We start from the raw sequence: 27558 nt of genomic DNA on the forward strand, positions 1-27558 counted from the left end.
TATCACACAGTTAATGTTTTCTCAGAGTGTTATATCTAAAACAGAACCCTTGCTGTTTTTGTGGGTCTGTTGTTCTTTAGCCTATTCCCTATTAATATTATTCTGTGCTCTCATTTCTGTATCTTTAGAAATGATGCATTTTGACTATAAGAAAATACAGATACAGAGTAAAGATGGGATGTATAAAGCAGTCAGTGAGAAACTAGTCTTAAATTTTCCTCTCAGGAATGGATTTATTCACAGAAAGTGTGTTTATATGGATAAATCAAGGGGAAATAATTAATATATTTTGTAATTTAAAGTATATAATATAGATCCTGGCAGCTATTTTAGACATCTCATCTGAAAGAGATTAGAGATCCCTTATGTGACAAAAAAAGACTGAATTAGGGGAGCAAGGTGGACAGTGCCATGGGACCAAATGGCACCAAAGCAGATCTTTGTTGCTGTTGCTTGTAAGAAACCCAATGGAGAAAATGTTCATTGTGTGCTGTAACATTCAGAATTGTGATGTTTTTTCAGTGCATTCACGCTGTCCTGTTGATTAAATCACTGGCTAGGTCAAACATTGATCAAACTCTAGGCTGTGGTCTGCAGCATGCTTTTGCCTCTTGCAGCTGAAGGCAGGGCAGAGTTCAGCGCTGGCTTCTGCAGTCAGGGGATAAAAGTGGTGCAGACTGAGGACTAAACCAGCAGTGGCTGCAGAAACTCCCTGTGCGTGTACATATGGGAGGGTTGGCATTTCTCTTCCCCCAGGCACACCAAATGCCCACAATCAGCATCAGCACCAAGTCTGAGCCCTTTATATGAAGGAAGGAGATAATTCATGGTGAAGGCTATACTAAAGATATATGTCCTTGCTTTGTTAGTGAGGGTGTGCAATTTTTTTTACAGTGTCAGCCTTCTCCATGAGTATTATGGTAGCAATAATATTTGGAACACCATGTAATTCTGGTTATTTGCTTACTTATTATCTCACAGAAAGTCCAGTAAAGAATCTGACTAGAATTCAGATACTGTAACTGAAAAAGAGAAAAAAAAAAGCTCATGGGAAAAATGGCACGGTATGAGTTAACATGTTAGCCCTTCATTCTTTCAGATCAAGCTTCCTGTGAGTAATAAAACACAAGGCAGATGAATTTGGCTGGTCTCAGTCAAGCCTCTCATGGATAGTTGCCCACACGGGAATAACTACTGCATAGATTAGCTCTGTGAATAGTTCCAGGACAGGTGTGGGACTGAACTGCTTCAGTGGAACTGTGCCAGGGAACTCGTGTGTGATGATTTGCTTGGTGGTATCTGCCTTCCCTTTTCCTGAGCACTAAAATTTAGCCAAACATGTTTTTAAATAATTGATTTTAGGAAACTGGAGAAAACTCAAATTTTGTCAAATTAGCAAATTCTTTATTAGACAATTCAGACAAATGAAGAACAAGTGGAAATAAAAATACCCTTACTAGGGTAAGAAATAAGTCAACATGTCATTCCTGACAACAGAAAGTGTTACAGTTTCTGCTTAATTTTTTCTAACAGTCTAAAAGAAATAACGAAAAAGTGCAATATTTAAAAAACTTGCAAGGGGAGTAAATGACACAGTTTTTCTCTTGCTGAATACAAATTTTTTTCTTACTATTTGAAATTCAAGCATAGTCTTTGGTGATCTATATGAAGTGAAAGGTAGACTCTGGTAAACCTACCACTATTAACAGAGCCTTATTTTCCAGCCCTCGCCAGAAGTGAAAAGATTTGTTAGGTAAGGAAGAAAAACTGCTCTTTGACCTCCACATGCTCTTCTTCCTCTGTTCTTACACAGCAGACGTGAGCCTCAGACACACTGTACAAGTCCTCGTAAAAAGCACATTATCAGAAACAAACGCTACAGTATTTTCCTTGACATAAAAAGAGGGAATGTAAACATGAGATAGGAGGAAGAACAGCATTTGGTCAATGAATTCTGATGCACATGCAGATTCAGAAAGCTGCTTGATATTAGATGTGTAGTAGCACTTGTGTAAATCAGGGCTCAAACAGTTTACAGCTGAATTATCCGCAACATAAAACCGAAAACTTCTCTGTTGAGCTCCTTGTTAGAGCCATGACTGTAGGCCAGCCTTCCTTCTTAAACAATAAGGAGAAAGGATTGCACTCTGGGAGCTGACACTGCTGTTTGTGCCCTGGCTTCCTCAGAATCAATAGAGGACCCTGCTCTTCAAATCTCTCACACAAAGTAAATATTTTTTTTCTTGATTTAACTGGAAATGCTTGGGCATGCAATTGCCTAAGGTCGGGTTTACAGCGCTGCTGTAGTTATTTGCCACACAGTTTGGAGTTTCAGAGTCATTTGTGCAGTAATTTATTGAGGCATCTATTTTTTACTGCAGTTATGATCCTAATATCCATCTCATAGCAATTGCTGTGCCCATTGTGACTGACATGTTTTCCGTGACATTTTTCATGCACTCCACCATTGCTATAACTAATGTAGCTTGATTTTCACAGGCATGTGACCATTTTGGGCATGCAATATGGCTCTAAAATATTTACCAGCCTAACTGTCATCTCCTGCTAGAGGACTACAGACATAATGGCTTTATCAATGCAACAGTGGACTTTTGCCACTTGCAGTAAATTTTGAACTATTCCGTTTTAATGAATTAAATAATTTCTCCTGCTGCAGGAGCCCTCTATTGCAGGAGCAGGGAGGATAATGACAGAAATCCTCTATCAATTTGCCATTTTTAAATTTTAGTTAGGCTTATAGCTGTGCATATTCTGATGGTGGTGTTGTCTAAGAAAGACAAGAAAAGCATGAGGCAACTGCTGTAATGTTACTGGAGAAAATCCAGTATTTCTGCGTTGCAGTGAATATTTATCTCTAGAATGTACGGTAATATTTTGCTAGCTGCTAACCAGTGATGTTTTCTCATTCAGGATTTAGTGGCCTTTTTCTGGTACAAATTTCAGTAGTTCCCCAGAGGCTGCTAATGTCTGATAATAAATGTGTCATTTCTTTAGTCATTGTTTCCTTTATAGAAACTAGTACAATGTTTTGTAACTAGATATAAAACAAAGTGAATACTAATGATCCACATTGCATTCTGTTCTATGTGATCTTATTCTGCTCATCACCATATTAACCTAACGCCAATATAAATAAAACTTTAGTGAAAGCTGCCATTCCAAAAGTGTTCTGTGATGTTCAATAAGATTACATGTCTTTATAGCATGCAGAGAATTATTAATACTCAACATGAGACCTGGTCAGTCAGAATTGAAAATCTTTAAATTCCCTTCTGATCATGAAATTCAGGGCAGTGGTTTGTACACACAGTAACTTATGGGTGCATCGATCATGTTTTTAACCCCACTGACTTGATACACATGCACAGTCTAGATAAAGAATTAGCAAAATAACATAAATTGTGTTTCATATTCCAACTGCAAATAACAATGTTTCAAAAATTACTCCCAAGGGATGGTTCTTCTAGAAATGTTACATACAGCATCTCTCTCCCACCCTTGCTCTCTCCCTCACTTTGCCCTTCTGTTGTAACCTCTAATGCTTGAAGCCCTAGATGTGCTGATACCTAAATCTTCCCACTGAGATTAAAGGGTTGCATTTTCACGGTACTATGATTCCATCTATTTTAACATCTCTTATCAGAGAGGAAGGAGTCCACAGGTTCACTAATAGATATCAGTACAAAGCTGTCATTTTAGGCAGTGGGAAAATGAGATTTGAACTGATCTGACAAGAAACAAATCTCCTCTTCCTTTCTCTCAGGTAATTACACAAGTCGAATTCATGATCCCAGTGTATTTCTGGCTTTTCAAGCAATTTCCAAGAGGAAGATTCTCCTTATTATAAATAAGTACTCGTGTTCTATAATTGCTGACAGTCATTTGGGGAACTTCTCCCTTAAATTAATTGCTATGCTGCAAATAAAATAATGGGAAATAAATAACACCATATCTCATATTCCTGCTCTTAAATAGAGTGGGATCTTTCTCATAATTTTTCACTGTTGAAGTCTTCTGATGATGTATCATTACCAACAGGGGAAAAGGAATTGTAAAACCTGAAATAGCAAAAACTAAAGTATGACTGGTCACATTTTCACCACAGATTTTTCTCCGGTATAAATATAAGTTTATTTTAAAATCTGGAATTATTTTACATCTACATAAATTAAAATGAAGGGACTTAATCCTTGTTTAAAATCTTCCCCTATAGGATAAAACAGAAAGAAGATGAATATCTTTGTATCAGAACAATTGACAGGCAAAACATATTTGGAGCTGTAAATAATCAGAAACACAGCATGTACAGACCTGAAATGCCTGAAGTAGAGAGTGCTCATGGTTTATGAATCAATATACAGATATCAGTACACTGACAAATCAAATGGGCAGCTACAGTGATCTGCCTATTTGTGCATGCTACCTATATCCATAGTAGTTTAAAAAGCAATTCCAAAAATCCACAACACTTTTGAAAATACAATCAAAAGCACTATATTTAGTCCAAACAGCATGTTCAAAAATTCATTTGTGTGTTAAATTCATGTGTGTTAAATTTTCATTAAATATACTAAGTAATAGAGACAAGGACCCTCTGCTTTTTAATATAAACTTAAAAAAAAAATGTCGTTCCACAAACAGCTAAATTTTCACACTGAGTAGAGCTTCTTGATTTATTTTGATGATTAGAATGCCATCCTGTAGAGAAGCTCCTACATGTGCTTAGTATGTATCGCCATTTTGCTACATGAAGGGCCTGGGAGAATAATAAAAATAAACTGAACAAAACAATTGTCTGCTTCCAGCCCGAGCATTAAAAATGCTACTACAATCAGATCATTCCTAATGAAACTGCAGCTTCAAAATATCTGACTTTTCTATATAAATAAATGAATTTGGAGTATAGGAGAAGGACATTGTAAGGCTTTCCATAAAGTACAACAAAAATCTGCAGAATACTGTAACAAAGAGACCGTGACTGCAACATATGTATATATCACTTTTACAGATATCTCCAGGCAGGAATAGCTGACTTCTTGGGGCTTTGCTACTGGGACAATTAACTCCACATTACTTTATAAAAAATTACTTGCTTAAAAACATTACTTACTCAACAGTATCTATGATTACTTTATTTTTACCCAAAGCTGAAGAATCATGCAGTTGTACCACAGTCATTTCATGCTAAAGCAATAGAAGTTTTTTTCAATTTCTCCCCTACCTTCCTGCCCTCTCCCAAAAGTGACTAAGATATTAGTGCTGTGGAATGCAGGCCTCTGTTTCATGCTGAATATGACATTGGCTCCTTCTGTTTCCAGTTAGATCAAAAAAAATTTGAGAAGCAGTCTCCACAGCTGAGGTCAAGTCCTTCAGAACTCTGCATACTTTCAATCCCAGTAAAAGTCAATAAGTTTTGAACATGATAACCATTTTGCAAGGTCTGCACACATACTTAAATAAATTTCTTTCAGTGGAAATTTCTTCCAACTATCTCCATTGAAAGGACTAAGAAGAACTACGTTTATATTTTTAGCTGTTTTTGAGAAAGATTAATTTTGAAACCTAGCATGGCCTAAAATATAAATCTGAGACAGTTTGAAGTAAAAGCTGGTTTTGAAGATCAAGTTCTCTCATGGCAACTTTTTTTTTTTTTTTTTTTTTTTTTAAATTTAAATTGTAGCAGTATTGCTTGCAAAGTTCAAAAAAACAACAGCAATAAGTAATAAAAGCAATAAGAATGGGCAGCAGGTAGTCTGGCATGCAATGAGAATTTAAGCAAAGACCAATCCCCCTTGGTAAATGTTGATGCGAATAATTAAATGAAATAGAGGCAAAATACAGTTTGTCAAAACCAGTTTCCTTCTAGAGACATGGGAGGAATTAATATTTATTTCAAGGGAAAGCTTTTTTGCATGTCTCCAACATCTTGGTTTGCACAACTTGTCTCTGCTACAATTTCCCAAACTAATTTCCCTAATAAAGTATGTTAGAATAATTTTTTGTAATATGCAGTTTATCCAAGCAATTTCTCATATATATGTGAAATTTTCATTCCCAAGTGTTTCCTGAAGAGAAAATGCTGCAATATCATACTGGGCGAGCTGCAGTGGGCTGAAATATGGCATCCAATTACTGATTCAATATTCAGTGTATCTGATGATGCTAGAATATATACTCTTGTGTTCTGAACATGCAGCTCTGCTCCTCAGTTGGTCAGTACTGATATAATTTTCTTAGATTGTTTATGCTGGTTCAGGACTCGAACAGAAGAAAAAACAGTCAACTAGATGATCTGATCTGATTACCTTTCCAGAATAACAAAAAATTAAAGAGAATGTAAGACATTAATGGGGAATCCATTCCTCCTAAATTTAACACAGTCATAAGTTTTGTTTCCCATATTATGTCCAGAATTGGCTGAAAATTTTAGAAATATTTAAATAAATTTCAAATAAAACAATTTGATTTGGTGGAATGACATATCTAAAGTGATGCAGAATTACTTATTTGGTGTCCTTATTTGGTAAACTCAAGTTTGAGTTGCAGAAATCCCTGAAATTTAATACCAGTCCATTGTGACAGGCAATTGATTAATTTGGATGTTTTAGGTATTTAGGTATTTTTAGGTATTTGTGTGGCATAATAGCACTGAAACAGCTAAGATTCTCTGTTTTAATAAAAGTGACTGAAGTTCCTAGAGTCAAAGGTGATGGTTTGTCCTTCAGAAAAATCAATACAGATAATTCCCACTGACATCAAAGAAACAGGGTAACTTCTGACTACCTTTTCCATGTCCCTTATGGTTAATTAAGGCTACATTGAGTAGTTGCTAAAACTCTAAATATGTTTATGAGGTCTTTATGCTTTCCCTGTCATGCAAAGGAGCATCTGTCCAATAAATGGCCACATAAAAAAGCTTAACTTGTGATTTTATTACAAGATTTAGCTCTACTGTCAAGTCCTACAAGCCACCTGGAAAAGGATGTATTCCTTTTCCTGTTTCAGTAGAACATGGGCACTGAGACAAGAATGCATCACAAAGGGAGACAAGAATTTCTTATATGGGCACCTGGAATCTAAGCTACCACACAGAAATTCAGAGTATGATTCTGGCTCAGTACTGCATCTTAACATTTTTAATCAAAACCATGTAAAGACTAGTTTGAACCTAAATGATCTAAAGAAAGTTTATAAAACCAGGATTCAATATATCTATATGTATTTCCCATATACACTTGGAACATGCAGGCTCAAATTCTTCACAGACCTAATAAACTGCATTTCTGAAACATGCTTGTTTCCAGATATCATCCAAAAAAAGAATGAGAAATGCTGAGCATCTTTTGAGAAACTGAAAATCATGATACTTGTCCCACTAGCTGGAATGCCATCTTTATTCTTTTAGCCTTTGTCTCAAATAAGCAGAACATCAGAATATTTTTCTAAAAGCAAAAATTAATATATAGTCTCCAAGAAATTATGTAAACCTCATTTCTAGGCACAGATGGAATTAGCTTTGACAACCACTGATGTATTAGTGTTGAAAATACGTCTGCAGTGGCAGAGCAGGCGGAGCTGGCATAAGGAAACCTTCTCACTGCTTATGATAAATTAATTAACCGTGTTTGGTCATTTGGAATAGCAAAATTGATTGATCAGAGTTGAGCCATACCATAGGATTCCTATCTTCTCCTCTGACAGAGAATGCACTGACTACAAGATTGTCTTCAATTGGAGCCTTAGGTAATTTAGAACCCGAGGCACTGAAATATCAGTGAGAGTCAAGTGAACACTGGTAGAGTTTCTGTCCAGGCACCTATTCATACGGTCTGTTATGTATATCTTTCAGATATTATATCCTTAGGCCTTAATTGCTAAACCCTTGAAAATGTTTAAATTTCCATTCAGGTCAGGAAACCACGTTCACACAGGAGAAGTAACCTGAAGTGCAGCCAGTAGCTGAAATCACACTCTGTGGAAATCTGTAGAAAGATACTATGTAATTTCTGTTATTAATGCTGAGTGCATTTGGGTTTTCTTTCTTTTCCTGGTCCTTTCTCACTCCCACTGTGCATCTCCTCAATTTCCTTTCCCTTTCTGAAGGACATCAGAGCTATAAATCTGTTTAAAATAGAACATTGCAACAGAAGCAATGCCTTGTTGACATAAACTGCTACACTGCACACAAGACAGGCAGGTGTATTTCTAATTGGATACTTTCAGTGGATATTTTAGGTGGAATTAATAACATCAATATTTATATTACCATAAGGTTAGCTTGCACTGGAGTGTCATTTATGTAGTGTTATGTTTCCTGCAAGTGTTCTTCCTGTCACAATAATTTCTGGCTTTTTGAAGGTAAACATACAGGACAATGAAGCCAAGTGTATGGAATTTCCAGTCTTTTTAATGTTATAGCTATTAAAATAATGACCTTTATGCAGCCATCTGAGGCTCTACGCAATGCCTTCAAACTCAGAGGTTCTTTGAGATTATTAATAGCAATAACGTTATCTCAGCAATGTGAGAACTTTAGCTGTCCAGATTGAATGTCATTGGTAAAATTGCACTGGAAAATATGCCCATCTGAATTGGTTAAAAATATAACCACTTAATCAAAGAATCATTTCTTCAATTTCAAATATTTCTCAAGCATATCGAGCAAAATTCTAACAGTCACTATCATCAGCAAATTGGGATTTTCAAGAAAGTATTGAAGGTGCCACAGCTAAGCTTCTACTGATTTTTGAGTGTTGCTGCAAAATGACTATAAGCAATTTGGCATTTACAAATTTTTGTGATAAGTTTATCAAGTATAGTAATGACTAAAAAAAAAAAAGTTATTGTAAGGAAATATCTGAACAGTTTTTTTGCTGTTAAAAGAAGAAAAAAATTAATCTTCTGGGCTATTAAATTTTCTCCAGACTGCTCAAAATTTCAGAATTTTTTCTTTATTTTATTTTCTTTGTTTCACAGTTTCCAAATATTTATGACAGAAAATGTTACCATTGTTAGACCTGTATGTAGAAACAAAAGTTGCTAAAGTGTTTGTAGATAAACTTCACAAATGTGGTACATTGCCCTCATGTTCTTTGGTGCAAATAGACTGACATGAGATCTGTCTTTCTTCAGAAATTTTATTTATAGTTTACTTTATTCAATTTTTGCATTATACTGTCATTCTCTATAATAAGTTAATGCTGTGCTAGAACTATTTAAAGGGATTATAGTGTCAGTAAATTTTAAATCAAGCTACTTGCCTAAGCTTGTGTTACTGAAGTAAGATTGATGAGCACTTTTGTAAAATCATGTGAGATCAAGTACATGAGAGGGCAAAAAATATCACCAGCAACACCATCAAAACAGCCTTTAAAAGTTTAGTAACTGAAGAGCCACTTAGAGCCATTGTGCTTTAGTGATTAGAGGAGGCAGAAGCATATTATAGAAACTGAAGTGAAATCCTGGCTAAGCAGGAAATGTTGGGAAAATTATGTTGGCTCTAAAAAGATGAAATTTCACTCCTGGGGCTTTTTTCTTCTGACTCTGCTGCTGACTCACTGAGCTTACTTGGTCAAGTAATTTAACCTCTGGTCCTAGTGGGTTAAAAATTCTGACCAATCCCAGAAATTTTGCTCAGAATTGTCATCTTTTGTCTCTAAAACACTTAATGATGTAGTGAAAGATTGTATTTGCATGAAATGTCCCATAAAAATCTAAATATCTCAAATTCTTCAAAACTGAAGTTAACAGTAAAAGAGATATTTTTCCAGTTTTATTGCTTTTATTTTTTTCCCCCCCAAAAAAGGAAACAGACATTTTCACAATATAATTTGTTGCAATTGTAAGGAGACATTCACAAAATAGAAGTATTTAGCTCAGAAGGGAGATGATGCTATAATACAAAAGCCATTAGGTAGATAAGGAGAATATTCTTAAGTGTCTTTTTCCTTAGATCAGATCAAGGGTCTGGAAGTCAACTGCTTCTTAAAGTGATTGTATTCTCTATAGTTAGGAGCTATCTTGCTATCTTAGTTCTAAGTGCTGCAGAATTTATGATCAGAATAAGTGTAAGCTATTTATATGGATAACAAGACATTCTTAGGTAGGAAAAAAAAATTATTCTGTGTGCCCTTGTATGGGTGTGAATAAGACAGCAGTTAATCATTCAGGAACTGGGCAGAAGCTCAGAAACCTGGTAACAAATGTGAACAATTAAGAGTTTAGGATCTGTGGTGCATTAATCTTCAGGACTTTCTGAAGCCTTTGGTGATGGCCACTGCTTTTGACTAGTCTGTCTTGCCCTTTTTCTCCCTTCTGTGATGTATAGCATATATTTTCCATATCAAACAATTCTTTTCCTACTCAGAATAGTGCCATTTACCATATGGTTAAAGAAGTTATACTATCTTCTTTTTCTTGTATGTTTTTAACACTGATCTTCTCATTCTGTCTAATACTGTGTGTCTTTTCAGCGTTTACCTGCCAGGTTAATTCTGATTAATCTGCATATATCTAAGATACCAGCCCATGTTACTGAGCTATGTTTTATTAAGATGTTTTGCACAAAATACTTTCTTATGCAGCATGTATTTCTGATTATAATCTTCAGCCTGTGCAGTATTGTATTCTTCTCTTTTGCTTTAATGAATTATGAAGTTATGGTAATAAAACAGTAGCAATTTTTGACAATGTAGGATTAGTCTGTAACAATAATAATATTATAATAACTTATTATCATAGCACAACTCATTTTATAACTCATTCCAAATAAGTTCAATTAAGTCTTAAGCTCAGGGTTAGAGCTCTGTTATTGAGTTTTTAGTGGGGATGACACTGAAAAATGCAAAGGCAGAGAGAAAAGCTGGTGGAAGCATGCATTTAATAACTGATATTTCTTCATCTGAGAATGCAGCAAGTATTAAGGATGCGTAAATTTCACCTGGGAGATTTGGAACAGTAAGTCCATGGCATTCTTCACTAATTGGAGAAGATATTTAGAGGAAGCAAAAGAAGGAAGTGACTATCTTTGTTAGTGTGGCTAGCGGGTCTTCACCCTTCTCATAAGTAAGGATTTAAAACACATTTTGAGACAAATATTTAAGAATATAAATATCTTTGTAAAATGGGATGGCATACAATTTGCATTAGCTAGAGATAGAGGGGGAGTCATGCTAGACTAGCCTGATAGCTGTGTTTAACAAGATAACTGCTTTTCTTGAAGAAAATGGTAATGTACTTTTTCTATCTAGACTTCAAAAGAACATCTGATCTGTTGAAATTCTTTATCATGAGAAAGAAAGTTAGAGACTTAGAGACTGGAAAGAGTTTTTTAAGTGTAAAACAACTAAAAGGAAGAGTTTAAAAATGCAGTAACTTATCTTCATAGATATTATTAGAATTCGTCTAACTTTATATTTGATGCTGACAATTATTAGCATTTTCATCTAGACATTTAGTTTATAAGAATAAAATTAACCAGTGGTACACATATAAGATAAATTCTCATGAGAGTACTGCCACAATATCTGAAAACTCTTTGACTGTTCTAAGATGGAATTATGATGGAATTATTAAAATGCTGAAACATTTTAAGTAACAAAAGGTTTAACTTGTAGGCTAGGGGAACAACAGCTGGGAAGGGAGACTTGAATGTGTGAGTCAATCACAAAACACTTGAGTGCCTTGCCCAAGAGGGAGGGGAGGAAGGAAGGAAGGAAGGAAGGAGGGACAGGTTTGTATGCACGAAGTGAACTATCTCCAGTAGGTAATGAAATTTTGATCATTAGTAACAGAAAGGGTTAAAACTATTTGGAGCATTGAAGAGAGTATTAAAAAAAAAAAACCTGTTTGAACTGGAGCAGGTACATAGACCAGCTGCTCTGATAACTAGAGGAATGAAGAAGCTGTTTTACATGAGGGGACTGAAAGAGCTGGATTTAGCCTAGCAAAATAATAGCTGAGAAAAAGTATGATTGCCTTCTATAAATAAATGGGGGGCAGGAGGAAGATGAGTTATTTTTTGCTAAAGGACAAGGTTACACAAGAACAAATGAATATAAACCAGCTATGAATGCATTTATTCTGCAAATTCATAAAAAGGGTTTTAAGATGGAGCTCAAATGAGATGAATGGGATTATATGACATGATTATTTATGATAGCAGGGAATTGGATTCACTGACCCAGGATGCCTCCTCTAGTTCTACAGCATGTGCTTGTACAAATGGCAGCTCTGTTCTCTGACTAGTAGATCACCTATTTCTGTGATTAGCTACTTCCTTTGCTGAGATATTGTAAAACTTTGATTTTTGTTTCCAGCGGCCATGCAGTCAGAGAGTTGGGTTTAGATCTACCGTCCCCCCCTTCTCCCCCCTACCTTTTTCCTTCTTTTTTAATGTACAAGAGAAATAATGTTGTGCTTCTGCATTTTCCAGTATTTTAGGCAGAAAAACATATCAGGGTGAGTGGAGGCAAAAAGTACATGAAAGGTAGGTGGTGAACTTTCTGAGCAGGAATTATGTATGAGTAGGTATGAACAGGCAAAACAACCAGTTTTACACCGCCGTATTTCAAATATGAGCACTAATATATACATGCATGTTACACATTATTGTTGGTATAAAAAGTATTAACAGTTACTTTGATTTAACATCCAAGAAGCATTTAATTTTTACAGACATGTAGGAAATTCAAATATAGAGATGTATTTCTCTGTAGATTTTTTTCCCAGTGATTCCACAGAAATTTTTTGCTCCCAGATCACCAAGCTGATGTTGTGAGTGACCTGATACCTTGAAGTGCCCCATTTGCTTAGGGTGACCTAATTGGCTCAGGTGACTAAGGTTCATCTGCTCAACCTGGTTACTCACATTCCTTCCTTGATGAGTTGGACAGACAGAAATATTTCTTTTAGAATAGAATTATGTTCTTCTCGAGAGCATGCATTGTTGATGATTTGCCTAGAAAGGGCATGTGTGTAAGTCTTGAAGAATTACCTCTGTAGTCATTGGCTATGATGTTGCAAGAACTTGTTAGCCAAAACAAAATGGTAAAGTGTCATACATAAAATTCCTTAGCAGACAGAAAGTTTCTCTTTGCCTTTCACTTTGTCTCAAAAAATGAGTACATATATCTTTGTAGTACAGCTGAGTGATTTGGGAAAGTGATAACAGAAAGAAAGGAAATTTTGGGAAGACTTAAATGCTAAATTTTTTATTCATCCACTGTGGGTTGTGAGGGCTGTTAGACAAAATGGTTCATCAGTCACAATGTTCAGAATTTCAGCTCTTCTCTGCTACTGAGCATGTGCTGGATCTGACTGTGGTATTGTCAGGCATACTAAGCAAATATTAAGGAGTGTGAGAGCAGCAATGCAGAAAAATAGAAACTTGTGTTGCATTATGCCCTGTCAGTCACAGCGAATGTGGCCTGACACAGCATGGTATTTGTGCCCAGATGGTCTCAAGGGCTTAAAATTCTTAAAAGGAAACTTTCTTGTGAGCTAGGTTATTAAGAGTTTCATCTGAATAAGGAATTAAGGTTGTGGCCCTTTAGAAAGAGTGTCCCAAGAGATTCCTATGCCATTGTCAATTTAAAATGATGGCAAACAGTGGCATCATATTTATTGTATAGCAGTATTTATATTAATAGCCACCACATAACAGCTGAAAAACATTCCTTTTCTATCTGGGCATGTCGCCTCAGTACATTAGCAAAGGCTCAGGAACAGAAGATGACAGGCTTTCATAGAGAATCATGCTGTTAAAATAACATTCTCTCCTGTGCCATAGCTTCTGGCACTGGACCCACCATCCTGCTGTAAATTGCTGACATCAGTGTAGTACAGCATTAATATTATGCCTTTAACCCTTCTGAAACCATTTCTCTGGGTAAGTCTGTATCATATGCAGAGGAAGAGAAAAAAAGCTTCACAGGAAAATGTACACATAAACCTGCATACACCCATACAGTGTATTTCCTATTGACAAATTTCAGAAAACAGATTTCAGATTTTCTTTAGAACTCTCACTTCTTTTTCAAAATGATGGCATTAATGATGACAGCTCTTCAATTTATAAGTAAGAAAAAAAAATTAAATTCTGTATATTTAAAATGTCGTTGTTCAGAAATTCCTGATAAACTCTGTCAACATCAATGTATTAATTTCAATAATAGAAGAGTGAGAAGCGGGGAAGAGGGGAGAGGGAAAAGCACTCAGCTGTTCCAATGGTGTTCTTATTTTGTTTTGGTGACTGTAACTCCTTTCAATATATCAATCATAAATCACAGCTCTTCTGTTCTCTTCTCTGTTTAATGCTATGCAACTTTTGGATTACAACTTTTACTCTGAAACATGGTCTTTGTAATTTTTTGTCGACATTTTACTCTAGTGATTCTTTATCCATAAAGAAATAATCTAACTGTAGATATGACTGAATGCAAAATAAGAAGACAAAATGGACGCTGAGTTAACCAAGGCATCTTGATCTGCAAGAGGGAAAAAGCGTTTGAAGTGTCAATTTACAAATTGTAGATAAATTTCTGAACTTCACTACAGAGAAACTGAAGCAGAAACAAACTGTGATTCGTGATTTGAATGAGTGCAGAAGGGTTTTGAACATTTTTTAAACAGGCATCACACAAATGCTAACCAAATCATACAAATGTTAACAAAATATAAGTTTCTTAACAGAATCACAGTGCAAATTACAATTTGGAGAAGTCCTTTACATGTTAAATTAATACTTGAATTTAATTCTTCCTGTTCAACTCCTTAGGAAGCTGTCCTTTTCCTAGAACACGTGGTAGATGAAATCTTTAATCATTTTGCCTGCCCTGCATAAGGACCCTGTTCTGCAGCAAAGCTCTTCCAGGTGTAAAAAATACTTTCTCACACTACATACTAGATATTACCAGCTACCCTGGGTCAGACTGCTTTAAATTCAACTTCTTTTCTGCCTTTCAAATAGCTATTCAATTTAAAATATATATCTTTGCAGCCCCTCATGGCATGGAAATGATACCTTCTGACATTTGTTTGTCTATAGTTAAATCCTAAGGTGATAACATAGTAAAAACTAGTTTATTAGATTTTCTGCTCCTATGTGACGACCTTCACTGGCAGAAATTCTGTTATATAGAGTTTGGCCCAAAATTATTCTTGGTATATGATTCCATTAAATCTAGTTTTCTGTTTACATCAAATTGTACTTGTTTGTAAGGGGTCTGATTTGATATGGGATTTAACTTACAAGACGTGGGATAAGAGAACAGAAGTTGTTAAAAGGTACAACAGCTTAGATTGCCAGAACTGACATATTCATCTGTGAATGTGTCTCATTTTCTTTCAGTGCACTTACAGTGTGACAAGAAAGAGGAAAACTGAAAGAATGAACTTTTATGCTACAAAATTGTGTTTAATATACAGCCAGCTACAACAAGAGCTCATCTGGCTTAAGGTATTTGAGGTTTTTTTTGCTTGGGAAAGCACAGAGTTGTTCATATATATCTTCTTCCTTGTTGCCTTTGCTGAAGCAAGGACAGATAAATTTCTTCCCGTGAAGCTAATTACCCACTAACAGAACAATACACAAAGTGTCACTTTGATTCATCCCTGGAAAATAATACCATATCTTCCAACCTGCACCATCATGGAGGCCACTGTTTCTGGAGTTGATCATAGGCTAGTGAGCTTTCTAGGCTTCTTGGATTTCTGTCACTCCTTTTCACACCAGCTCTATTTTTACCTCTTCAGGACACTGAATCCAGCATCCTCATTCCTCTGCAAACTATGAATTTCTGCAGTGTTTTTGCTGCCCCACGTTGGAATTCCTGTTACTGTTTGACTTCTGCTGATTTTTTTTTTCTATTTGTTAGTTCTTATTCTACATTCTTTTTAGTTCTTGACTAAATTATTAAGTGTAGGTGTCTGCTGCATAGCTTGGGGATTTAGCTAAAGGCTCTCTTTAATGTTAATGGAGGTCATACATAAATCTATGTTCAGCATAGAGAAATCTTTTCCCTTCATTTTTTTGGTGAAGGGTGATATAAGTGTGAAGATTTTTCTTTGATACCACATTAAAAAGGTTAAGAATAAAGACATTTAAATGACTTCTCATTTTGATACAGAGTAGAAAATATGCTAACATGCCTATATGTTGTACTGTATTTTCTATTCTGTATTTTCTCATCATGTCATTTCAGTGAGTAGAAAAAATTTAGTTTCAACTTTTTCAAATATTAATTGTGGTAGTGCTGGTTTATCAGACTGAGGGTCTCAAACCATGAATGTCTCTATTCAAAGAAGAAATGCAGCACAGGTGCTATGGAAGTACGAGCCATGCTTTCATGGTCCTTTCACACATACATATCATCTCATTCTGTCTCTCACCTTATCTCAGAGGGGCCTTCTAGGGAATAACTGGATAGTTTCATCTCCCTTACTATTCGGGGATTCTTGGCCTCAAAAGGGCACAGTTACTCCAAACAGGAATTGTGGTTTTGGCTGTACCCAGTGGTAGCTGCACTGGAATCTAATTCCTTATCTCACACAGAGCTGCCATCAGCTGGTAGCAGTTGTCGGGTCCAGCTGAGATTAATTTGAAATAACATGCCAAAGTTTGAAGGATTTTGTAGTGTATTTTCAAAGTTTTCAAACAAATAATTCCTCATATATTAATCTAACACCACATCTACTATCTGTGTTCTTTTCTGGACATTCTTTCCAATCTAAACTTTTATAGGCTGAAGCTAGGAACAGGTCATGCAGAAACTCTTACAGATCTGTCTGACTTTGATGTGGAAGTTAGGGCTAATTGCATTTGACCCTTACCGCTTTGGGGTGAATATGAACTACCCTAGCTCTAAATCCTGATTATTTTATAATTTTTACCTGAAAAAAAAATCCATGTGAAAATGATAACTATGTTGAATTTTATAATTCTAAATTTATTTTTTTTCTCTAATAGTAATGACAAATAGAATGCTTGATACTTTCCAAAGCATTGGAAACCTCAGCCCTAACAATTTTTTTTCCCAGATTTACTAGATACTTACAGCTTTTGACAACTGTGAGATCTGAACCAGGAAATGTGAATATGATCATGGCACCTTCTTTTTCAGAATATACGTCCAGAAGAATATATATTAATCCACATCTGTGTGAATCCAGATCCACCTTTACTACCTTCCTGGCTCCAGGGAGCCAGGGCAGCTGGTGGCAACTAACTTCAACGAGTTGTCCCACAGTATTTATCTACCAAAATGTTTGGCGAATTGTTCATGTTTATGACATGCTTTTAAATGTAAAAGGGCAAGTAAATCAAGTGTCACTGTGGTGGATGCACTGCTAGCAGCTCTTAGTCTGAAAAACTTCCTGATCTCTCTCAGAGCTTGCCTACCATACCTCTAAGCTTCATTAATTTTTGACAGTTCTTTCTGGCTTAAGATCTTATTTTCTTTGTGTAATTATGGTCTCTAAATGGTAGGTATAATAATTTGCCATTTAGGAAACACCCACAAATGAATATTATTAGGATTATATGCTTGAAAATGGGGAACGTTATTAAAATATTCAAACAACTATTTAAATGTAGTCCTAGCATTAGTTATCTCTATATTTTTAATCAATACAACTACAGAATTTGATTTTTCGCGTCTAATATTCCCATCTGGGTTTTGACTCAATAGTTACAGTAGTAGCTAATTGCAAATTCTATATTTAAGTTGGCTAGGAATTTCTTTACAAAGGATTACAGTGAGCCTTTCCTTCAGAAACTTCCATATCTGTTGTTTACAGCAGAAATCTGATATTAGTTAAGAGATAATCCTGTGATTTTTTTTTTTTTCCCCAAACAATTCAGTTTCTGATTTGGTTGTAATACAAAGTGTTAAACATTGTCATTTCTGTTCTCTTTTTTATATAATCGGTATTATCAGACAAAGTACACACCTTTTCTAATCTGTCTGAAGCTGCTGGTAATGTTCTGAGAACATTGCTCACTTTTTACAGTGGTTATGACAGCTGAGGTGGGGATGAAGGCCAGAGGCTCCAGAAGGATACATGCCTTCCCCCCTTTAGTCCAAGAAGAGGGAGGTGTGCTGAACACCCATCACTGACACTGGGGCACACTGGAACCCTCCTGATCAACTCCACCATCTGACACTGGCCACATTCTGCTCACACTGTCAGTGAAGTGAGGCACGAGCTCCTGCATGGCTCTAGCAATGCTTCCATGATTTTTCATGTGCATGTTGTTTCCCCTGTAGAGGTACGTTCTGAACTTGTCTTGCAGTCCAGCTTTTCTCTGGCAGAGGAAAATCAAGTGTCTCTAAACTTTGAAAGTACCAGTTACCTTAAAGCAATAGGTCAGGAGTCAAAGCAGAGCAGAGATTTCAGAGCCTGGGTCATGTGAGGTCCAGGGATTTACAAAGCCTGTGTGGCAGCATTATGTGCAGTAGAGGTGTGGGAAGAGTATTGATTCTGCATTGGTATTTTTAATATTGGTAGAAAATACCAGAAGGAGCCTTGCCACCATTCACACTGGTTGTTTTGCCTACTATTATAAGCCTCAGGCCATAAAATTTGTTTTAAAGCCCAGTTTAAGATGAAAAGTCAAAACAGTTCTTGCAACACAAGTAACATGAGGTTCACAAGTAAGAACAACATCTTGTGAATGTATTAATTCCTATGTGAGCATAGGAACTACAATAGTACCCATACTAGGAAGGATAGAAATGCCTTCTCTCCAAATATAAGTGGAGTGAGAAAATGGGTTAAAACCCAAACCTGGCAATAGATTTAACTGAAAGCATTTTGTTTTCATCCTTGTTGAGTGTGCACTTAAAAGACTGTGCTGCTCCAAGGAACACAGAAGAGTGCTAAGGAAAAGAGGACAAGGTGCATCCATTCCTTCTCCCCTTCACAGCTGTTGTCCAGCAGTCAACAGTAGAAAATGTCCCAAACCCAGAATTTTTTATCTCAACAGAAGGGCAAATATATACAATGGGAGACCATCAAAGCCTTTTAAATATATTATATTAAACAAATATAATGTAATTAAGAAATTTAATGTTTTCAAACCCATGTAGGTAGTAACATACTAGATAATCAGGATTCTCATCACAAGTTTATCCTGTTTTTTCTGTAGAATTTGACTATTCTTTTTTGAGACCTTATTGAATTGCAATTTATTTTCTCTGTTTTATGCATTTTTGCCTTGGCCCTAATTGCAGAAGGGAAGTTTACTTGAAGATATTTTACTTGTAACCATAAAAGATGTCTCATGATATGCTGTTCTTTCCATACTTTTTGAGTCCTTCACCACTTTTTCATTCCTGATTCCTGAACTCACCATCTGCAATACTTCACCAGTAAATTATCACTTAGCAATGTTTAATAGCAAATTAGTGATGCTTTTGTTCAACTCATTGCAAGTAAACATAGTATGTGATGCTTACTTCCGGGTATCCAGTACTCCTTTGATACCTAGCCTCCCCAAACCTTTAATTTTAAAGAAGCATTGAGACACAAGTTTTATTAAAACCAGTAGGTCAAGAGAACCTTTCCACATTTGGCCTTCAGCATGGAAGTGTCAGCTAGATACTGTTGTACTTACAGATGAAATCAAGTCAAACCAAATGTAATGAGCTGGCCTAGTTGCATGTCAGGGGTTCTATAGGTTTTCTAATGTTTATTTCTTCTTGATTATGCATTTTCTGGTCTTCATTTGGACTGGAGCATCGTTACCTAATGTTTCCACTACACTTGAGAGGTCAAAAGTAATTTAGCACAGAAGTACATTTACTGTAAGTGTTAAATGTTCTTGCTGTCTCCTATGGGTAGAGCCTGGACATCCTTAAATCCATTTATTTAGCAGAAAAGAGCCCTTTCAAGAGAGATGGATTTATTTCCTATGCTTTTTTCATTGATGCTGTTTCGGAAAGATATCAGCACACTAAAGGAAACAAAATGTTCAGCTCACAAATCTAAGGGGAGCTTGGAGCTGCTGAGACAAAATTACTTTGATATTTAAGAGGGATAAAAAAACCCCTTAGAAATCTGTTTTGAAAAATTAAGAAAAAATAAAAAAATTATTCACTTTCCAAGCAAATACAGTTCTTTCAGAAATCCAAATGCCATTATGTAAGTCACAGGAGGGAGAGAGTCCATGCTTGCTGAAATCCACAGAAACCTCCTGGAGTGGATTGTGCTCCATGTTGGGGAGTGCAGAGATGAGGGAGGAAGAAAAATGTGTAGCAGAAAAAAAGGGAATGAAAAGGTGGAAATACAGATGTGTGTGTGAACTTAGGTCACAGTTACAGAATAAGGGAAAGAACATCCAGTACAGGGTTCCAGTTGGGTTCTTCCTTGACATTACGCTGGTACCAATGACAGCTTCATCAGGACGGAGGAGGTGAAGGGGGAATTGATTTTTTTTAGAAAGATGTGAGTAAAAGTAAAATACAGCAATGCCTGGAATGAGTTAAATTTCTGGCTGATATTACTTAGTGATGGTGTTTTTATCTCTGCTTCCAATTAAATCAAACCATGGCAGTGAGATTTTACACAGTGCAGAATGGTGCACTGCATCATCAGATGAAACTTCGGGAAAATTTTCGTTTTGAAAAGTGAATTGCACCCTTAAATATCCCATGAAACTGATAGAGCCCATTATCTTGTTTATTATTCAGCTCTTTAAAAAATCCCTTGATGCAGCAATAATTGCTTTCCTGAATCAACTGAATCTATGTAAAACAAAGTTTCAGCTGCTTTATTGAAAATATTTCTCTTAATCCTATTACACTAAATGTCATCCACAATAGTCCCAAGAAACTTGGAGAAAACTGCCTTTTTTGCTATTTTTCCCTAACATACTGAAACTACTCTCTTGCAGTTTTATGTCCTTGTCATTCCACAAAGTATTAACTGTGTTTTTCTACTGAGCTGCCATTGTTAGCAGTATAACTATTGCATAAGCTGCACAGCCACAAATATCAAATTATAAAGTGGGATGGAGAAATCAAGTCAAGTGATTGGCATTCTATGCAGTTAACAGAATATAGCACTATAAGTGATGATATTTTGTCCAGTCTTCCAGGCTCATTGACTTCAGTAATTCTCTCTGTTCCTGGGCATAAAAATTCCTTCAAGGTCACACCCAAGGTTAAATCATGGGAACTTCAAAATGGGAAAGTTTAAAAAATACTTCTGAAAATAAAACAGAGGGCCTACTGAAACTAATGGGAAATTTTCCATTGACTTCAAAGGCAGTAGAATAGAATCAGAGCCATGAAACTTCTTACATGGGAAAGGAATCCATGACAATGATTTTGTAGTAGTTTCTCAAAATTATACATTTCTGTTATCAGTTATAATAATTTATGGCTCCTCTTGAATTAAAGAACATTTTCTTGCAGCCTAGTACAAGGAAACCTACTTAAAAAATAGAAAATATGAGAAATAGAGCATTATAGAACTTCAAAATTAAGCAGTAATACTGAAGTATTTTTAATATTTTACTAAAACATCAATATTAATTTTGTAGAAAAATCTGAATCTTGAGAAAGCATACAGATGACAGATGTTATGATGACATATTAACACATAACATTGGTAAGAAAGTTACAGTGGAAGGTGTTTACCTGTTGTTGTGGTTTGGTTTTTTTGGTTTGGTTTGGCTTGGTTTAGTTTTTATAAGAGAGGAAGAACATTCACATTCTCAAACTTCATTATCACATTTTGGCATCTATTTTAAATAGATAAATAAATAATCAATAAATAATAAATAAATAATCAATATTTCTCCACAAATTTTAGATATGTTTAGAAACAAACTTGAAAAAAAAAACCAAAAAAAACTTTGTAAGGTGCTAATAATTATACATCTCCTTTTTACTGATTTCTTCAAATGTACATGCCGTACTTCAGTCAGACTTCAGTCTGAAGTGTCAAAACATTATGCAGTGTGTTCTCAGCCAGACAAGCACAATAAAATGACGATTTTCATCACAGCAGAATTTGGCCCTGGAAGCAGATATTCCTGAAAATGGGAGAGATATATTTGCATTTCTTTTTCCCTGCTTTTTGTGTACATTTACATGAGTCTTGAGAGGGACTTTAACAGTGAATCGTAAGCTGTTGTGTTGAGTTTGTTTTACATAGCTTTCTGCAAGGATTTCCACCAGAAAATCAATCCTAGAAATTTTGAGCATTGAACCCAAAAGCTCTTCACATGACTAATGTGACCAACTGCAATTAATGACACTTTTAATAATAATTCCTTCTCATAGCTGTAATTTGCAAAAAAAATGTACAATTCAAAATCATACATATATTTTAGAAAATCATAATATTTGAATAAAGAGCACTCCAGGAACAGGATAAAAGGTCGTTTTTTTTTTTGCTATTGCAATTTTTTATCTCCATTTGAGGTCTAAGATGGCTCATCCTATGAACAGTAAAAAGAGTTGCAAGTGGTGAAAGACAACAAGATTATTTAACTTTGGCACAAAGTTGTTCACATAGTATAGTTGATTCAAGAATTTGGGATAATTGCAACATTAGCAACATGAGGTTATTTTTTTTTACTCATGTAGTAAAATAATTGCCGTGAATTCTACCATGTCTCATCCAGGCCACATTAAAACATGTATTCTGTATAGTCCAGACACTTCAATCCATATGAATCTCAATATTCCAGGTTTATATTTATTTTTCTTTGTTTCGTGCATACTTGACATAGTACGTGCAACTGCTCCTTCTGACTTTCACTCTGCATTGTTATTCAAAAGCCAAGAAGACAAATTCCCTCTGCAATTCAGAAAAGGCAGACTTGCAACTTTTCAGCATTTAAAAAGCCTTTTGTTACCCACTGTCAGAGAAAACAAGGTAAAACCAGCATTGTCTCTTTAATAATTGGTGCTTAAAACAAAGATGGATTTGAATAGTTGCCTTGGCTTTCTGCAGTGTGTGTTTGTGCTGTTCTCTGCACAGCTCTATAGTTTCCAAGCTGTCTTAACCACAACATCAGGGGAAGTTGTGTGCTTGTTTCCCTGTATCCTTGTAAATCATACTGTCTATTTACATGCTTTCAAGAAACAAAAAAAAAAATATCTGCAAGTGCTTTTATTAAATTGAGTTCCCCACTGTGCCACCAGTCTTCTTCCCTCTGCTTGCTTTGAATGACTGTCTGAGGTTGGTAGTAAATGCTAAAAGGAAAAAAACAAACCAAAATAACAAAGCTGGAACAGTCGAACCTCAGGCCATTAAGGGCCATGTCTTCAAAGCCGTATTTCTAAGCAGAGAGGACATGTGGTTTCATTGATTGAATGCAGACTGAGAGACAGGAACTTGTAACTTTTAATTTTACGTGTGCTCCCGTCTCACTTTGCAACCCTTAAGCAACTTTATTTAACTCTGCAGAAGATCTAGCATTGTGTTTTGTGGAGTCACAGCACCAATCCCAAAGGCTGAGGCAGATTTAGGCCACACTTTGAGTTGTACCTATCCTGGTCTGCTCCAAGGGGGCAAGAAGGCGTCCTGAAGGTAGCTCAGAGTAACCACCCAAGCTAGTACAATTATTTGTACTAAATCACACACATGTGTTATCCTCAAGCCCTTGGCCTTACTCTCCTATATCCCATATGCTGGGTCTTATCCTGTATTTCTTGGAAAAGTCTGAGCTGCTTTTGATACTGGCTGTGCAGTTGAGCAGTTTCTGCAGTCCATGTATTTACCACAGAGCTGCGTGCAGCTCACAGCTGAACACAGAACACGCAGCCCCATGTCTCAATTTCTCAACCTAAACTGAAAAATAAAAATGCTTTTTGAATTCCAGGAGGAGGCTAACGATGCTTGTTGTGCCGTGACTTTGTGAGGGATCTTTAGCTAACCTTGGGAACAAAAGCAGCTGAAGCACATACTCTTATCTCCCCAGAGAAACTGGGAGGGATTCACTGCAGGAAGAACAAAGCACACATCAGCCCCTAGCTGAGATATTGCCTTTCCATGGCAGGGTTACCTGCCAGAGCAGGAGTCTGGACTCTGTGACCCAGGAGGTCGGTTCCAGTCCCTGGATGTAGGGACAAAGCAGGGAATTAGCTCCCTCCTGCTGACTGCCATCTGGTCAGAGGCATGGCCAGTGATGCTATCCAGGACAGAGCTTGCAAACCCCAAACTGGCATGAGCAAGTGAGGGCTAGGGTGAATATAATTGATTGTAGCTGGTATTAGCAAAAAAAACTTCACAAAGCCAGCACATAAACATGTGAGGCCTGACCTTTGGATTCTTTATTTTGAGGAGGGAAATCCAAAACCTTAAAAGTTTCAAAAAAAGTACCAGAAGAGGAAAATGTCCTCTGTTTCTACCATGATACTGGCTAAATGTAGTCTGTGGTACTGCTCCAAACCCTGTTTCTTTGCCTGTTGAACACAGGCAGCAGAGAGCACTTTATCCTGTTAATTTTTGTTACCTTTGTAGTGAGATATCTGGGACATCCTACCCACACAACTTGATGGAGAATGCTGTTTTTAGGTGCTTAGCTTCATTTTACCTTTTATTATGCTTGGGAGAGATAAAGTTGTTATAAATATTTAAGTGGGAAGCCAGGTAGGATAATTGAATTAATCAGTCATATTTACTTAATGCTCATATTGAGTTTAAGAAACACATCCACTGCTGTTATGTCTGATTATAGGTTCTGACTTGCAACCTGATTTTACTGTGAATCTTAATAAGCTTGTCATGTCTTTTATGGCATATTCTCCTTGAACCAGTGGGTCCAGAAGTACTTAAGCATGTCTTCCCTGAGATGCAAGACTTTGTGATTATAGGTATGAGAATAAGGATTGCAAATGTAAATGCTAAGGGGTGTCCAGGCTACCGTAGCATTTCTTAGAAAAATTAATTACTTCACCAATTAAACAGCACCATTTAGAGGTGCAGGGGTATTCTACTTGCCATACATTGGAAGGATGATCTCATTTTCCATCCTGTCTTTATCTACTGCTTCTAACTGTAAGGTAGTTTTCATCCAAAGAGCTTGTCACTGCAAAAATCAGCATGTAACAAGAAGAGAGGTTGAAAAGCGGAGTTTTTTTCCTATCAGTGCAGTGACACTCTCCAAGCTGCCTTTTTAGAGGCCTGCCTGACTGCTTCTGGCTCAGTATTTAATCAAAGATTTGGCATCAGGAAAAAAAAACCCATCACACAAACATTGCCTCTTCACACCACTTTGGACTCTGCTTTTCCTAAGGAATAGCCTTAAGTTGCCACCTCATTTTTCACCATACTCATAGCCCATTCTAACGACTGATGGCTGGACACTACTGTCCTAGTTTGGATTAGGAAGGATGATGAAAAGGTGAATAATGTTGTGTACAGTGACAGGTGTGACTGTGCCCAACAGACCCCAGGATATAATTATGCTTCAGGAATAAAGCAGTACTTGAACTCTCATGGATGTGTTAACATTCTCAGATGATGTTTACTATGTCCTGCAGTATCTGATGCAAAAGATGACCTGACTGAGAGAGAGGCTGCAAATATAACATGGAAAGAAAATTGTCTTCTGGGATCACTAATTTGTAAATTTGTTTTTTTAGAGAAGAAAATAAACAATTCTTGTTTGCTGTTACCAAGCATTTGCTAAGTGCCAGTACCACAGCTGTCAAGAGAGCATCTCTGGATTTTATTTATTTATTTTTAGGACATTCAAACAACAGGAAAATAGTGGTTGCCTAGAAAATAAACTATAAAATTGTGATTTTTATCGCTTAGCTTAACAATGGCAGAGAGTAGTGGAAGTTTTTGAAGTGTTCATCCACAAAAAGGGAAAAGACATTGACAGGAGGATGTTGATGTGTTATGGGTGGTGGTGGAAAGGAATCAAGCACAGTCAGAAGGAAAGGTGTGGTTATCCTCTCCTTTTGTTTCTTTTTATCACTATATTTATTCTGAATTTTCCCTTGCTACTGTCTAATTTAGAAAAGGAGAAAATTTTTCTAAACTCTCCTTACACTGAAACACAAGTAAAGTTATGAATTCTATATGTTAGTGGAAGATGAGGATATTTCTAAATATCTTAGCTCAAAGGAGGTGAAGTGAGATGGTGAGCAAGTCTTTCTTCAAAGGATTGTGTTTGACAACCTTCCCAGCAGTCAAAAAAGAAGCGACATAACCTAGAAAGTTCACAGACTTCATATAGGCTTTATATAGCAGCTGATTGGATGACCTCTTTCACCAAAGTTTCACTGAGTAGAAAGATCCCATTTATATAATACAAAGAGTACAAATGGAATAGAAAAAAAAAGGCATTTATACAAAAACTAGATAAATAAAAATTACAGGTATATTCTAACTGAAACACTACATTCAAAACAGTCTTAGTTTCAAGCTAAGACAATTCTATATACAGACATGTTGTCTTGTGTTTTTTCTCTATAGGAAAGGTGCAGAGGTCATTGAAGAAAAGAATATAAAACATGATGATACATTTCAGTTCCTTCTGTGGTCACTATTTCACTCTATAGTTTCCAGTCCTCTAAAGCTAAAGCAGAGCATTGCTATTTAGGGAACCATAACTTAGTCCTGGAAACACATTTTTTTGCATCATCATTTTACCATTTTATTTTCTTACTTGCCTGAAAAGCTCATGGCCTTAAAAGCAATATAAACCAGTAAAGTCACCCTCCTCGTTGCATTTGGAATGCTCCTGAGAATACATTATTTGGTCAGTTTAGGTTTAACCTTATAGTCATTAGCAACCATCCACAATTTCAAAGTGCAGAATTTGAGCTGTTTCAATGACTTTTAAGCTCTCAGATACGTCATGGGGTTGCACCATATCTAATTTCTGTCTCAGATACTCTGGAAATGTAACAGACAGGTCCATGCTTGCTGTGTTTCTGTTGTTGTGCTCACCCTCTAGTTCAGACCATAAGATATGACTGAGTAAAACAAGAAATTCTCAGCTGAATTCTTAGCAGTCCATCTCAGTGTTTTGTCTCCAGCGGAGACAAGAAATTGTTGGAGTTGCTTTTGCCATCCAGTTTCCCCCTGTACCCATCCAGAAGTGCCTGAAATATTTGGAAGTATTTATATAGTGGAACTATTAGAGGGGGCACCCCTTTGTCTTCTCTTTAAGGGAACTTATTTAAAGACCAATAAATTGTGGAACTCTTTCCACAGAAATATTCACTTCACTATCTGCTATGTAAAGGAATATTTTTTGTTTCCTGTTTTATATCTTACTAATTTAAATGAATATCAATGTCTCTTGGTATTCAAAATATGATTTTATGCAAAAATTTCTTAATTCAATGCTTCTTGTGGGGCAGTATGAGTCATAATCTTCCCAGGTCAAGGCTGGCATTTGCAGTTAATTTGCTGCAGGTACCTGTTCAAATCACCTCACATTTTCTTTTGTTCCAGTGCAGCTCAGTGATTTGTGGGAAGTGAACTCAGAAAGTGACTGAAACAGCCACAGTGAATGTGTTTAAACATTGGCATGTGCTTAGTCAGTCCTTATCTGTGCTTTGA

General features: G+C 36.2%; 1 protein-coding gene across 8 annotated transcripts in view; it reads left to right on the plus strand.

The window, feature by feature from the left end:
- The window catches only part of FLRT2 (fibronectin leucine rich transmembrane protein 2), a 58862-nt gene that overhangs the window by 14566 nt on the left and 16738 nt on the right, over positions 1-27558 (plus strand). For 3 of the 8 annotated variants that reach the window (XM_086891989.1, XM_086891988.1, XM_086891987.1), the window contains exon 2: positions 15371-15478. The exons of the other annotated variants lie outside the window; for them this stretch is intronic. The gene's annotated coding sequence lies outside the window, so the exon portion shown is untranslated. The remainder of the gene's footprint in view (positions 1-15370; positions 15479-27558) is intronic. 8 annotated transcript variants of the gene reach the window in all.

The sequence above is a fragment of the Cyanistes caeruleus genome, chromosome 6 (assembly GCF_971803275.1).
Source record: "Cyanistes caeruleus chromosome 6, bCyaCae1.hap1.1, whole genome shotgun sequence".
NCBI classification, from domain to species: Eukaryota; Metazoa; Chordata; class Aves; order Passeriformes; family Paridae; genus Cyanistes; species Cyanistes caeruleus.